The sequence below is a fragment of the Helianthus annuus genome, chromosome 6 (genome assembly GCF_002127325.2).
Source record: "Helianthus annuus cultivar XRQ/B chromosome 6, HanXRQr2.0-SUNRISE, whole genome shotgun sequence".
NCBI lineage: Eukaryota > Viridiplantae > Streptophyta > Magnoliopsida > Asterales > Asteraceae > Helianthus > Helianthus annuus.
The window spans coordinates 27,886,114-27,897,297 of record NC_035438.2 but is presented as its reverse complement, the minus strand read 5'-3'; positions in this window follow the sequence as shown (position 1 = coordinate 27,897,297).

The window sequence follows — 11,184 nt, the reverse complement described above, 5'->3', positions numbered from 1 at the left end:
TACTTACAACGGAGCAGAACCTCGCTAATTAGGGGTATAGTACCCGACTATAATGCTTAGTACTTTCAGAATTCGAGATTGAGAAGTGTGAATGAGCGACGGAAATTGTAATCTGATGCTATCTATTTATATTGCTGGATTCTGGTCCTGTCACGGCCCGCGTAAAACATAGACAAGGTTTACGCGGCCCGCGTCAAACCTGGTCAACAGCATAGCTTAGCCCGATCACCAAGTAGATTCGACACGATGTCGACACGTTTCAGCACCGGATGTCTCCGCGTTTCATGATCTGTCGCGGCCCGCGTCAACTACACATACACTCTTACGCGGCCCGCTTCAACTAAAGAAGTCAGCGAAGTCAATTCCAGCATTGATACCACCCGCGTAAGATGTTGGGGTGGGTCTACGCGGCCCGCCTCAGCCCTATATTTCTTATTTTTAATTTATTTTATATGTTATAATCTATTTAGGGCTCGGTTTTCACATAGGGGGTGTAACATAAAACATACTGAGACATTTTATAATATATTAGAGTGTCGGAAATATTATAAGGGTGTTGGTTTTACCGAGGGTTGTTACACATGTAGTACAATCAAGCATTGTATGTTGCCAAAGTTACATTATGTTGTTAGCATCACTAACATTAAGGTCATGACACAATGATGACATTCTAAACTTACCACATGACACTGAAGTTTGAACAAAAATAGGTTAGGAAGTAATGTTGTTAGCACCCAGCTACCATGCAAGGTGTAACCATTAACAATGGAGTCCTTGATTTTTCTTTTATAACAAGTTTATACTATATTACCGTAAGAATTAAAACGGTAGAATGTATAGGTGTAATAAAAACACCAAAGTATGATGAGAAAAATATGTTATGTAATTTGATGATGTTAATGATAACCACGAAGAACCATCATTCCTTATGAACGAATACACAATCATGAAAACTCTGTAAAAGATTGAGTTGTTGGTTTGTTGTACATAAACATGATCTAAGTAGTGTTAACTAGAGATCGACAACATAGTTACTTAAATTTGGCTATAATAATTATACTTATTTTCTTCTTCCACACCTAGTGTATCTACATTATGTATATGTTTCTTGTCATCTGCCTTTTGCTTTATTGATTTGTTTGAAACTATCTTATCTTTAAACATATAAACAAAGAAACTAAAATCATAGCTTACAATTCCATTAAGGTATGATGATAACTAATTAAGTAGCTTGTGATATAGTGTTTATGCATCCTAAATTTACCAATGTATGAGAATCTCATTTATCTCTTTCTTATAATCGAAACTCTGATTGTTCTGGCATAAGATTATCTCAAACACCCTAAAGATGCAATTTCATAAGGTACCAATGTTTTTAATGGACATACACCGAAAGAAATATCTTCCAAATAAGTATGCTAAGATTTTAAGGCGTCATTAGCAAACCAAGCAACGCTTAGCCCATTTTGTGGGAGTAACAATTAACTAAAATAATTCAAGATAACATCCAACGCCTTACACACATATCTCATTGTTGTTGTTCTTAATATCATAACATTCCTTGAATGCACCCCTCTATATGTTGTGAAAGAGAAAACAAATGATATACATGAAAACATTTTGAATACGAAAAGCAAGAAATGTGAACTTGAACCAAAACAACACCCAACATGATATACATGACAACATTTTGAAACATCACACTAAACTTTTTGGATAATACATGAAAACATGATAATGGAAGAAATATACCAAACAAATCATCTAAACCTAAAAATACGTAACATAGTTGAATTTATACGCCTCATTATCATTATATAAAGGTAAACTTAAGAGAACGTTTCGTATATAACTATACCAAAAACACTTATTTCTACTATTTCAAGAATATAAAATCCACATCTACTCATTAAGGGTGTAAGGAGTGGTTAAACACTTGAGAGTAGCAAACTAAAAAATCAACCAATCAGAGTGCGTCATGTCAATCAGTGAAAAATGTTTAAACTTTGCTAAAAAGTGTTGGCAATGGTTAGACACTTAGTGAAGTGGTAAACTTTAAAAAAAAGGAAAAAGTTGTGATTGGTTGAGAGATGGTATGGACCCCACCCCACACTACCCTCTCTCTCATACCCTCCCTCTCTCTCTTCTCCGATCATCTCCCCGCATCGGCAACCTTCACCGAGCGGCAAACCCACCGGCGGCGGTTTTACCGCGCGGCAAAGGCGGTTTGCCGAGTGGGTTTGCCGCCCACTCCGTATACCCTAATTACTTTACCCAACAACTAATCACACGTATCCTAATCATCAATTTCAAAACGTACGTGAAAAATTGCACTTGTGCAAAGCAAACAACCCCTATATATTTAGTCATTAAATGCAAATATATCTTACTAGCTTTAGATCCCGTGTGTTACACGGGTTGTATAAAGAAAATACTTCTTACGAATCTATTGATTTAATAAATTATACATAGATAGCTATCCGCTTTTGAGTATCCACAAGAGAATACAATTGTTTGAGCGTACTCGATTCTTGTCGCAACTTACTAAAATGGCTATCTTTTTAATTCTAAGCTTATTGAGTTACCATATGTTGGTCTTTGAGATTGTTCCACTTGGGAACCTATCTTAATACAAACTCCAAATGAAAAAAAGGAACATTTCATCTCAAATGAACACAGATATATAGCACACAAATTTTGTTTTTACAGTAAATGTAACTGAAAAAAGACAACTATAAAAGGGACATTCAATGTTGTTTTTATAATAAATTTATACACAATGCCGCGTTGCGGCGCACTCAACCAAAACATTCTTGTTATGATAACATGTACATTTTACAACACAACTCAGAACACGATCACGTTAAACCAAATCATTCTTTGCGACGGGCATTTGATCGGTACTAATTTGGTTCGTCATGGTATCTATACTGTTAAATTTAATTGCAGAGAGACTTGCTCGCAACTCACAACTTTTGTAAGCGAAATGAAGAACTCCAAACTGCTGCAAAGTCGAAGTGTGTTCACACTGAAAAGTTCAAAAACCTCATTAAAACACACAAAACAACCATGAAACCACTCTTACCGAACACTAACAATTATCTTTAGTAACTAAATCGGTAAAATACGTGAGCACGTGGTCAGGTAATCTTAAATTTATCTCAAACATGATTTGTTTATCCCCAAGCAGTCTTGAACATCTGCATTATATTTATAACCATTTTTTGCCAAACACTCATTACTGAATTTATTGCAATGCATTTTATTTTAAACAAACAACAAATCCTATAATTTAACTTTATAAATAGACTTTAAATTTGTTTAAGTCTTAATATAAATTTTGTAATGATCGTGCAATAAAAATTATTTTACCATCAAGTTTGATTATTGTAAACTGTTACAAAAATTTTAACCATAGACCACCACTTCGATATCTTGTTAACCGGCCCATATTACCCCGCAACTAATAAACAAATGAAACTATATATGGCGTACTAACCGGAAATTCAAAGGCCTTGACTGGAAAATGCCGTGTTCAATCCGAAAAATGACTCAGCCTATCAAAAGTTTTTCTGAACTTGATCTAATTCTTTAAAAATTCGAAGGCCTTAACTACCTTGATTTTAGACCCATGAGGATCATAGTTTGTAGTTTTTGACATACCTTTGATCTTGAAGTCTTATTCTAGTCAGCCCTTGGTTGGTTTGGGTGAGTACGTCTGGAATCTTATCTTCTTTTCCAACATAATATGAGAACGGTGTTGTAATTTTTTAAGTGTACCTGAGTATTTTCAATTCTCGAAGCCAATGAATAAGGACACACCTAGTAAATATAAAACAATGAACAAAGAAAAGCTAACAAAACAATGTATAGAGTTGAATGCTACTTACATGTTTATCAACCAAAAGATAGCAGTATTCATTATTATTTCGATCATAAGAAAATCATATCTTCATGGGTCGCGCGTCAAGAAGATCAGTGTCATTGCAGGCATTAATTTCAGAAATCTTTGCACGGGTCATTGTACTTTGCCTTTAACGAAATGCAACCAATGCATGCATATGGGTTAGTTTAAATTGTAGTTAATTGATGTGGTCTAAAATATATTTATTTTTATATAAATATTCCTACACTTTTGAATAGCTTTAAAGCTATTTTTATTAAATTATACTCGTATCTGGTTCATAACTAAAGTTTACTGATTTAAAATGAGGGATTAGGATCAAATACAAAGGATCCTAATTGTAAGAAGTGTAAGAAGGATTTATAGAGTGACAAGTGTCCAATAACCTTAAAAAACCCACTACACAAAAAAACCCCACTACAAAAAAAAAAAAAAAAAAAAAACCTTAAACATCCACCACCACCAAAAACCTAAACCCTCCCCCCCCCCCCCCCCACACACACACACACACATCACCCACCCAAAATTTTTTTTTTTTTTTTTTTTTTTGCCAAGGGGGTGGGGGGTGGGGGTTTAGGTTTTTGGGTGGTGGTGGGGTGGGGGTGGGTGTTCAGATTTTTTTAGATTTTTTTTTAGGTTTTTTGGGGGTGGGTGGGGGGGGGTTAGGTTTTTTTAGGTTTTTGGGGTGTGTGTGTGTGGGGGGGGGGGTGTTAGGTTTTTGGGGGGTGGGGTTAGGTTTTTTTGGTGAGGTATAGTTTTTTTTTTTTTTTTTTGCCGCGGGGGGGGGGGGTAGGTTTCTGGGTGGTGGTGGGTGTTTAGGTTTTTGGTGGTGATGTAATGGGTTTAGTTTTAGCTTATTGGACACTTGTCACTCTATAAATCCTTCTTACATTTCTTACAATTAGAAGCCTTTGTAGAATAACTTGACCCTTAAAATGAGAATGAGCTGAAACGACCAAATCCAATGTAGATAATTTTATTATTAAGTGATATGATTAACTTTGTACATGAGATATTTGATAAATCGTTTATTTCAATTATGTAGACATAAAAGCCAAAAAGAAGTGACGTAGATGGCATTTTAAAAGGCACTTTGGCTCTAGAGAAATAAAGTGGGTCATAAGACGAATTTTTGGTGGATGGTTATAAATTGAAGGCTACGTATATGAGGTAATTAGTGAGAGGGTGGCTAGAGTATTAGACGCAGTCATGGAAAAGAACTAAAAAGGTTTGGGCCGGTCACTAACCGATTGCTATTTTGGGCCTATTACCGTGTTACGCAAGATTCATAGAAGAACCCTACAGCAAAGACAATATATAGATAGATATTAAAGTGAGGGGGGGAATAATATTATACACATAACTGGACGATCACATCATTACATTCTACATCACATCAGCCGAAAATAATAGAGACATCAGAAACAGGGGACGCAGCAATCATAAGGGACGAATTATTAAGCTTCTTTTGCAAGAAATCAAGGTTACGGAATCTACGGGATCGAGCGGGAAGCTTGGAGAGCAAGAAATAAACGGGTTCTTCTACTCGATTTCTTTAGTTTTCTATTTTTCTTTGTTCGTTGTCGATGAATTCTTGTTCTAAACCTTGTTTGATTGTTTTTAAGATTATGTTTCTTGGCTAAATTGTTTTAACTACCTAGGTTATGACAATAGTTTAAATAAAGTTTGGATTTTTATTCGGTTTTTGGCGTGGTTTGTGGATTTTCTTGTATTGTAAAAGTTATGGAATTTTAACTTGGTGTATATGCATGCTTGATAGTGTTTTATTGATGTTTATTGCTTCATATAATCCTTGGTGACGGTCTATATCACATAATAGGGTTATATTAGGGTTCTTGATTTAGGTAAGTGTCTATATCACGTAATAAGTCATTAATCCTTTAGGGTGAAAATCACGTGAAGTAACCTTAGAAGTAATCTTCGGTAATTTAATAAAATCAAGTGTTCTGCTAATCTTGTCGCTGTGAGGCTCGAGGTTATTAATAGGTCTCAGTTTGGTTTATAGCTAGGTCTAAGAAATCGGTCTAGTCCTTAAACATTCTCGTGTCTATTAAACCAAGATTAAAATCCATAGTTGCCTTAGAATTTCGCGCTGTGAGGTAGATTGTCTTATTTAGGCACTTTCAAGAAACTAGAGGACTGTGAGGAGATCTAGAAAACCGGTAAGCGTAACAGCCTAGGTAGTGCCATAAGAATCGCCTTGAGAGTGTTTGAGGGGCTTAGTGGTGTCTTAATAGGTTTAGTATCCAAAGATCTCGGTTCCATACCACAAAACTATCGAATAGAAATCCATTCTGAGTTTAGCTTGCATCTAGCCTAGGTAGTCTTCATTACCACTGGTCAAAGTCTTCGTCCGAGTTCGTGTTAGTTATTTAGCTAATTTAGTTTATTCGTTTTTGCATTCTTTAGGATTTTTAGAAACCCCCCCAATCAACAAACAATTAGTTAAAGTCCGTGTCAGTCTAAGTCTAGATAAAGTCATTAGCGTAATTTAGTAGAGTCTCTTGGGTTCGATACTCGGACTTCCTTAAGCTATATTGCATCGATCGGTACACTTGCCGGTCGTGTGGTTTAGGTTTTAGAGAGTCTTCGTTTTATAAATTTAAAACTTAGAGAGTCTAGTTTAGGGTTTAATTTAGTTAATTTAGTTAAACCACTTTTAGCACATCATTAATCCATGATGGAACTAATGGGTAGTTTAATGTTTTTAATTGATAAACAGAAATAATCAAAAACACACTTTAACTTTTATCATAACGTTTAAAAATAAATCGTGTATATAAAAATATCAAACTTTGCCACATGAGAGTAACTACTGAATCAAACACATTATCTACAACACATAATCCTACTTCTCTAAAAGAACTTACTTTTGATATATATAATTGGAAACACAACTATAGCTCCAATCACTACCGCTTGTTCACCTTTTAGCCCTCGTCTTTGTTATAAAAAATATTAACAAACATAATAATAGCTTAGGAGCGCACATTCAAAGTTGAACATAAGCACCACAAAAGATAATTGATAATTAAGAACTCTAAAAAGGAAGTAATAAACTTATAACAAATTTAAAAACAACTTTGTGTGCACCTAGAGCAAGTTTCTCGCCTTGCGTTAACCTAGGATATAATATCCTCGCCTTGCATTAACCTAAGATGCAATGGCCTCGCCTAAACACGTGCAAGACAACTGCAACATATAGATTTGATAATCTTTAAGATATCTAACACATGCAAGACAACATTCAGATTAAATAATCTTTAAGATGTCTTTCAGTTGTAGTAAAGAAAACCCAACCGTTTTTCTTCAAAATCTTAAAACCATTAGTGTTTTATGCTAAATAATTCATGATCAAGAAGAAAAGTGAAAAAAGTCTTTTTTTGACAAAATGGCTGATTCCATCTAAAATTAAAATTTTAACCAGAGAGATTAATTATGAGTGAACTTACAGTCGGTTTCAAGTGTGAAGCCACAACGTTCATTAAGAATGAGTATTGAGGCCATGATTGTGTTAAGCGATCAAACAGGATGCCAACCATCTTTTACCAGCAGACTCGTCGCCTGAGTAAGGAAGCAAAAATTGTTTAAAAAAACGTGGTCTTAATCAAATCTAATGCTTTTTGTATGCTTGATTACTTCATAAATGTAAAAATATATATTTTCTAAAAAAAATTACATATGGCAGATCTGTATAGCAAAATATGGTATGGGCTTATAGGGATTTTCTATGGAGACGTGTCCTCGACAACCTGGCAGTTCTCCGGTCTCAGCTTTTGGGGCGGGGGTGCTTGATTGCTGGGTTTTCCTTTTCCTCTAATGATTAGAAAACAACCATTAAAGTGTCCATACCTGCAAATGAATTTGCTTTAAAAGTTAGAACCCTAAAATGTACCTGCCACATCCTATCTACACATCAAACATCAGCAAAAATAGCTTTCAATAAGCAAATTATTTAAAAATCAATATATCAATCAATAAGAAATTAAAAAGGCGAAAACTTTAACCTTGAACAGGATACCATCAGGTAGTTCCTAAACATAGGGTAAAAGCCAATCGAACTACCCAGCTAGCTAGCTAACTGGTGCGTACCCTGAACCAAATATTGAAGATCAATATAATAGATATCAGAAGTGGATCTAAATTTCAGATTCTTAAACTGGTAGAAAAAAAAAAAAAAACCAAACATGGAAAACATATTGAATCAAGAGTCATACTAAAACTCGATTTTGCCTAAATAAAAAGCTGTTGAAAGATTGAGAGAGGGTCATGTCGCCGTAAGAACCCATACTTAGACTCTCATCGTTCTCAGATTCAATAACAAACAAACATCCATGAGCAATCCGATGGGAGTTTAGAAGAGCCAAAAAGGTTATCGGATATACCATAAAACTACTAAGTAAAAATAATGTTACTATCAGCATATAAACATGGAATAATATGATGAACAACACAATTATTAAAAAACCGCGTTAGCAACATGATGATGATTGAATCTGGTTATATGATTCATTAGACACCTTCCAGTAACATTTAAAAACCAAACAAACAATTTTTTCCTAAAAATTAGAGTTTACAATATCATATTACAAAAAATTAACGGATGAAAGAGGAGCTCAAAAGATCCTACAAAAACATTCATAATAACAAACCAAAATTGTTGAAAATCTAACCGATTGAAGAACATAAAATACAAAAAACACTTACCGATTGAACATGATAATGATGTTCGGATTCGAAAGAAACAACAAACGTATTTAGTCATCGCCATCGAAAACAACACAATAATTATTCCCTAAAAATTAGGGTTTACGATATTAAATAACAAAAAGAAACAACTTATATAGGAGATCAAAACATTCATAACAAATAACCGAAAGCGTTGATAATCAAAACGACTGAAGAATATAAAATCATTTAAACACTTACCCAACGAAGATGATGTTCTGCCTGGGATCTGCGAATAACATAAAACGAAGGAAGTAATACTTATTGAAGAAACATGTTATAGATAGATGATTCCGATTCAAAATAGCGAAAGAAAAAGGGGAGGAGAAGAATTCGTGACTGATTGAGGGCTAGGGTTAAAGAAAAATGGGGAAAGAAGAGAGAGATGTAGTGGGAAGAAACGTACGTGAGAAGTAGATTAGGAAAAGATATCGGCGCCCAAGAGGAATTCTCTGGCCTAAGAGGGTGTCCACATCATCAAAATGATTGGTTAAGAATAGCCCATGTGGCCTAAGAGAATTCATTTAGTATAATAGATATATTAATACTAATACTAATAATAGTATAACAAAATATAAAAAAGTAACAAAAGTATTATAAAATAAAATTATATAAAAAACATAATTATTACTTTTGACTTTAGAATAAAATAATATATTAAAGTACTTAATCATTACCAAGTTTGACTAATTTGGTATATTAATCTAGGGTGGAGATACAATAGGAAGTTTATTTGGCTAAGAAGGCTAGGAAGTGATCTTAACCATCCATTTAGTTAATCAAGGGCTAAGATTAAATGATGGAAATTGAAGGGAAGAAAAGAGGTGCGTGAGTTTGTTTAAGGGCATTCTAGTCAATACAAGGCAATAGTTTCTTTCTCCTCCAATTCCCCCCCCCCCATTTTTTAAACGTTAATAACTCTTTCATACGACATTATTTTTTTATAAAAATTGCACCAAAAAAACAAGCGTTTTTTATCTTTAAAACGAGTATACTATTGCTATATTTTCGAATTTTTTTTTTGAAAACCCAGTTGCGTAAAACGCAATGGAAAAAACCCAGTTGCGTAAAACGCAATGGAAAAAAACCTAAAAAATGACATTTTTCTAAAACGCAATGCACCAAAATCACAAAGAAATGTCTTATTTGTAAAACGCAATGGCCAGAAAACACAAAGAAATGTGTTATTTCTAAAACGCAATAGCCTAAAAACTCAAAAGAAAGTGTAGTTTCTAAAACGCAATGGGCTGAAAACACATAAAAATGTGTTTTACCTAAAACACAATGCACTAAAAACACAAACACATGTCTTATTTCTAAAACGCAATGGCCAGAAAACACTTAAAATGTCTGTTTTCTAAAACGCAATGGACTGAAAACACATAGAAATGTGTTTTACCTAAAACGCAATGCATAAAAAACACAAAGAAATGTCTTATTTATAAAACGCAATGGCCAAAAAACACTTAAAAATGTCTCATCTCTAAAACGCAATGACCTAAAAAAACAAAAGAAAGTGTTCTATGTAAAACGCAATGGACTGAAAACACCTAAAAATGTGTTTTACCTAAAACGCAATGACTACAAACACTTCAAAAATGTGTTTTTCTAAAACGCAATGACCAGAAAACGCATAAAAATGTCTTAGTTTTAAAACGCAATGGCATAAAAACACCAAAGAAAGTGTTCTCTCTAAAACGCATTGAACCAGGACAATAGTTGTCTGTGAATTGTCTGAACCAGGAATGCAGTTCTAAAACACAATGGCATAAAACTGTCTACGAATGCAGTTTTCTAGAGGCAAATTTATAGAAAATTAATTTATTTGATGCATTTTTATTAAAGCAATTTAATCGGAAAAAAAAATTCCGAGCTGATCTGGCAGCTCAACCCCAGCCAGGGGCTCTGCCCCTTGGACCCCGACAGGGCCTGCCGCCCCTGGGACCCTGCTACCAGGGCCCCCCGCCAAGATCGTAAAACGCAAACTAAATCAAAAACCCAGATCGTGAAAATGAAATTAAAGAATTTCTTACATGGATCGAAGCCGATTTCTTCATCGATTGACGAAATTTGAATGATAGAAACACTTATCAGCGATTGAATCGAACGGATCGAGTGATTATCTTCAAAATCACGGGAAAAAACGAGATTTTGAATGAGATTAAACTGGGTTTTCTTCAAAAAAAAAAAAAAAGCTGAAGAACACGTTGATCGGGTGTTTGAATCATTGATTGATGACGAAAATCGCATTATAATGTAGTGATTATTGAGACAGTAAGTGAAGAAAAGGTTGGAGATGGTGGGTTTTGAAAATGGTGGGTTTTGAAGTAACTGGGGAGAAGAAGGAAGAAGAAAGGATGTGATTGACTAAAATACCTTTTCTCTTTATTTTAAAATTTGCCACATGTTATAATCCTATTGCTTCCTATCTTTCCTAGCCAAAATAAACTTACTATTTGATCCTCACTCTATTAATCTATATGTTTGGTGTATTTATCACACCCCAATATTTAAAACAAAAAATTAAAGCC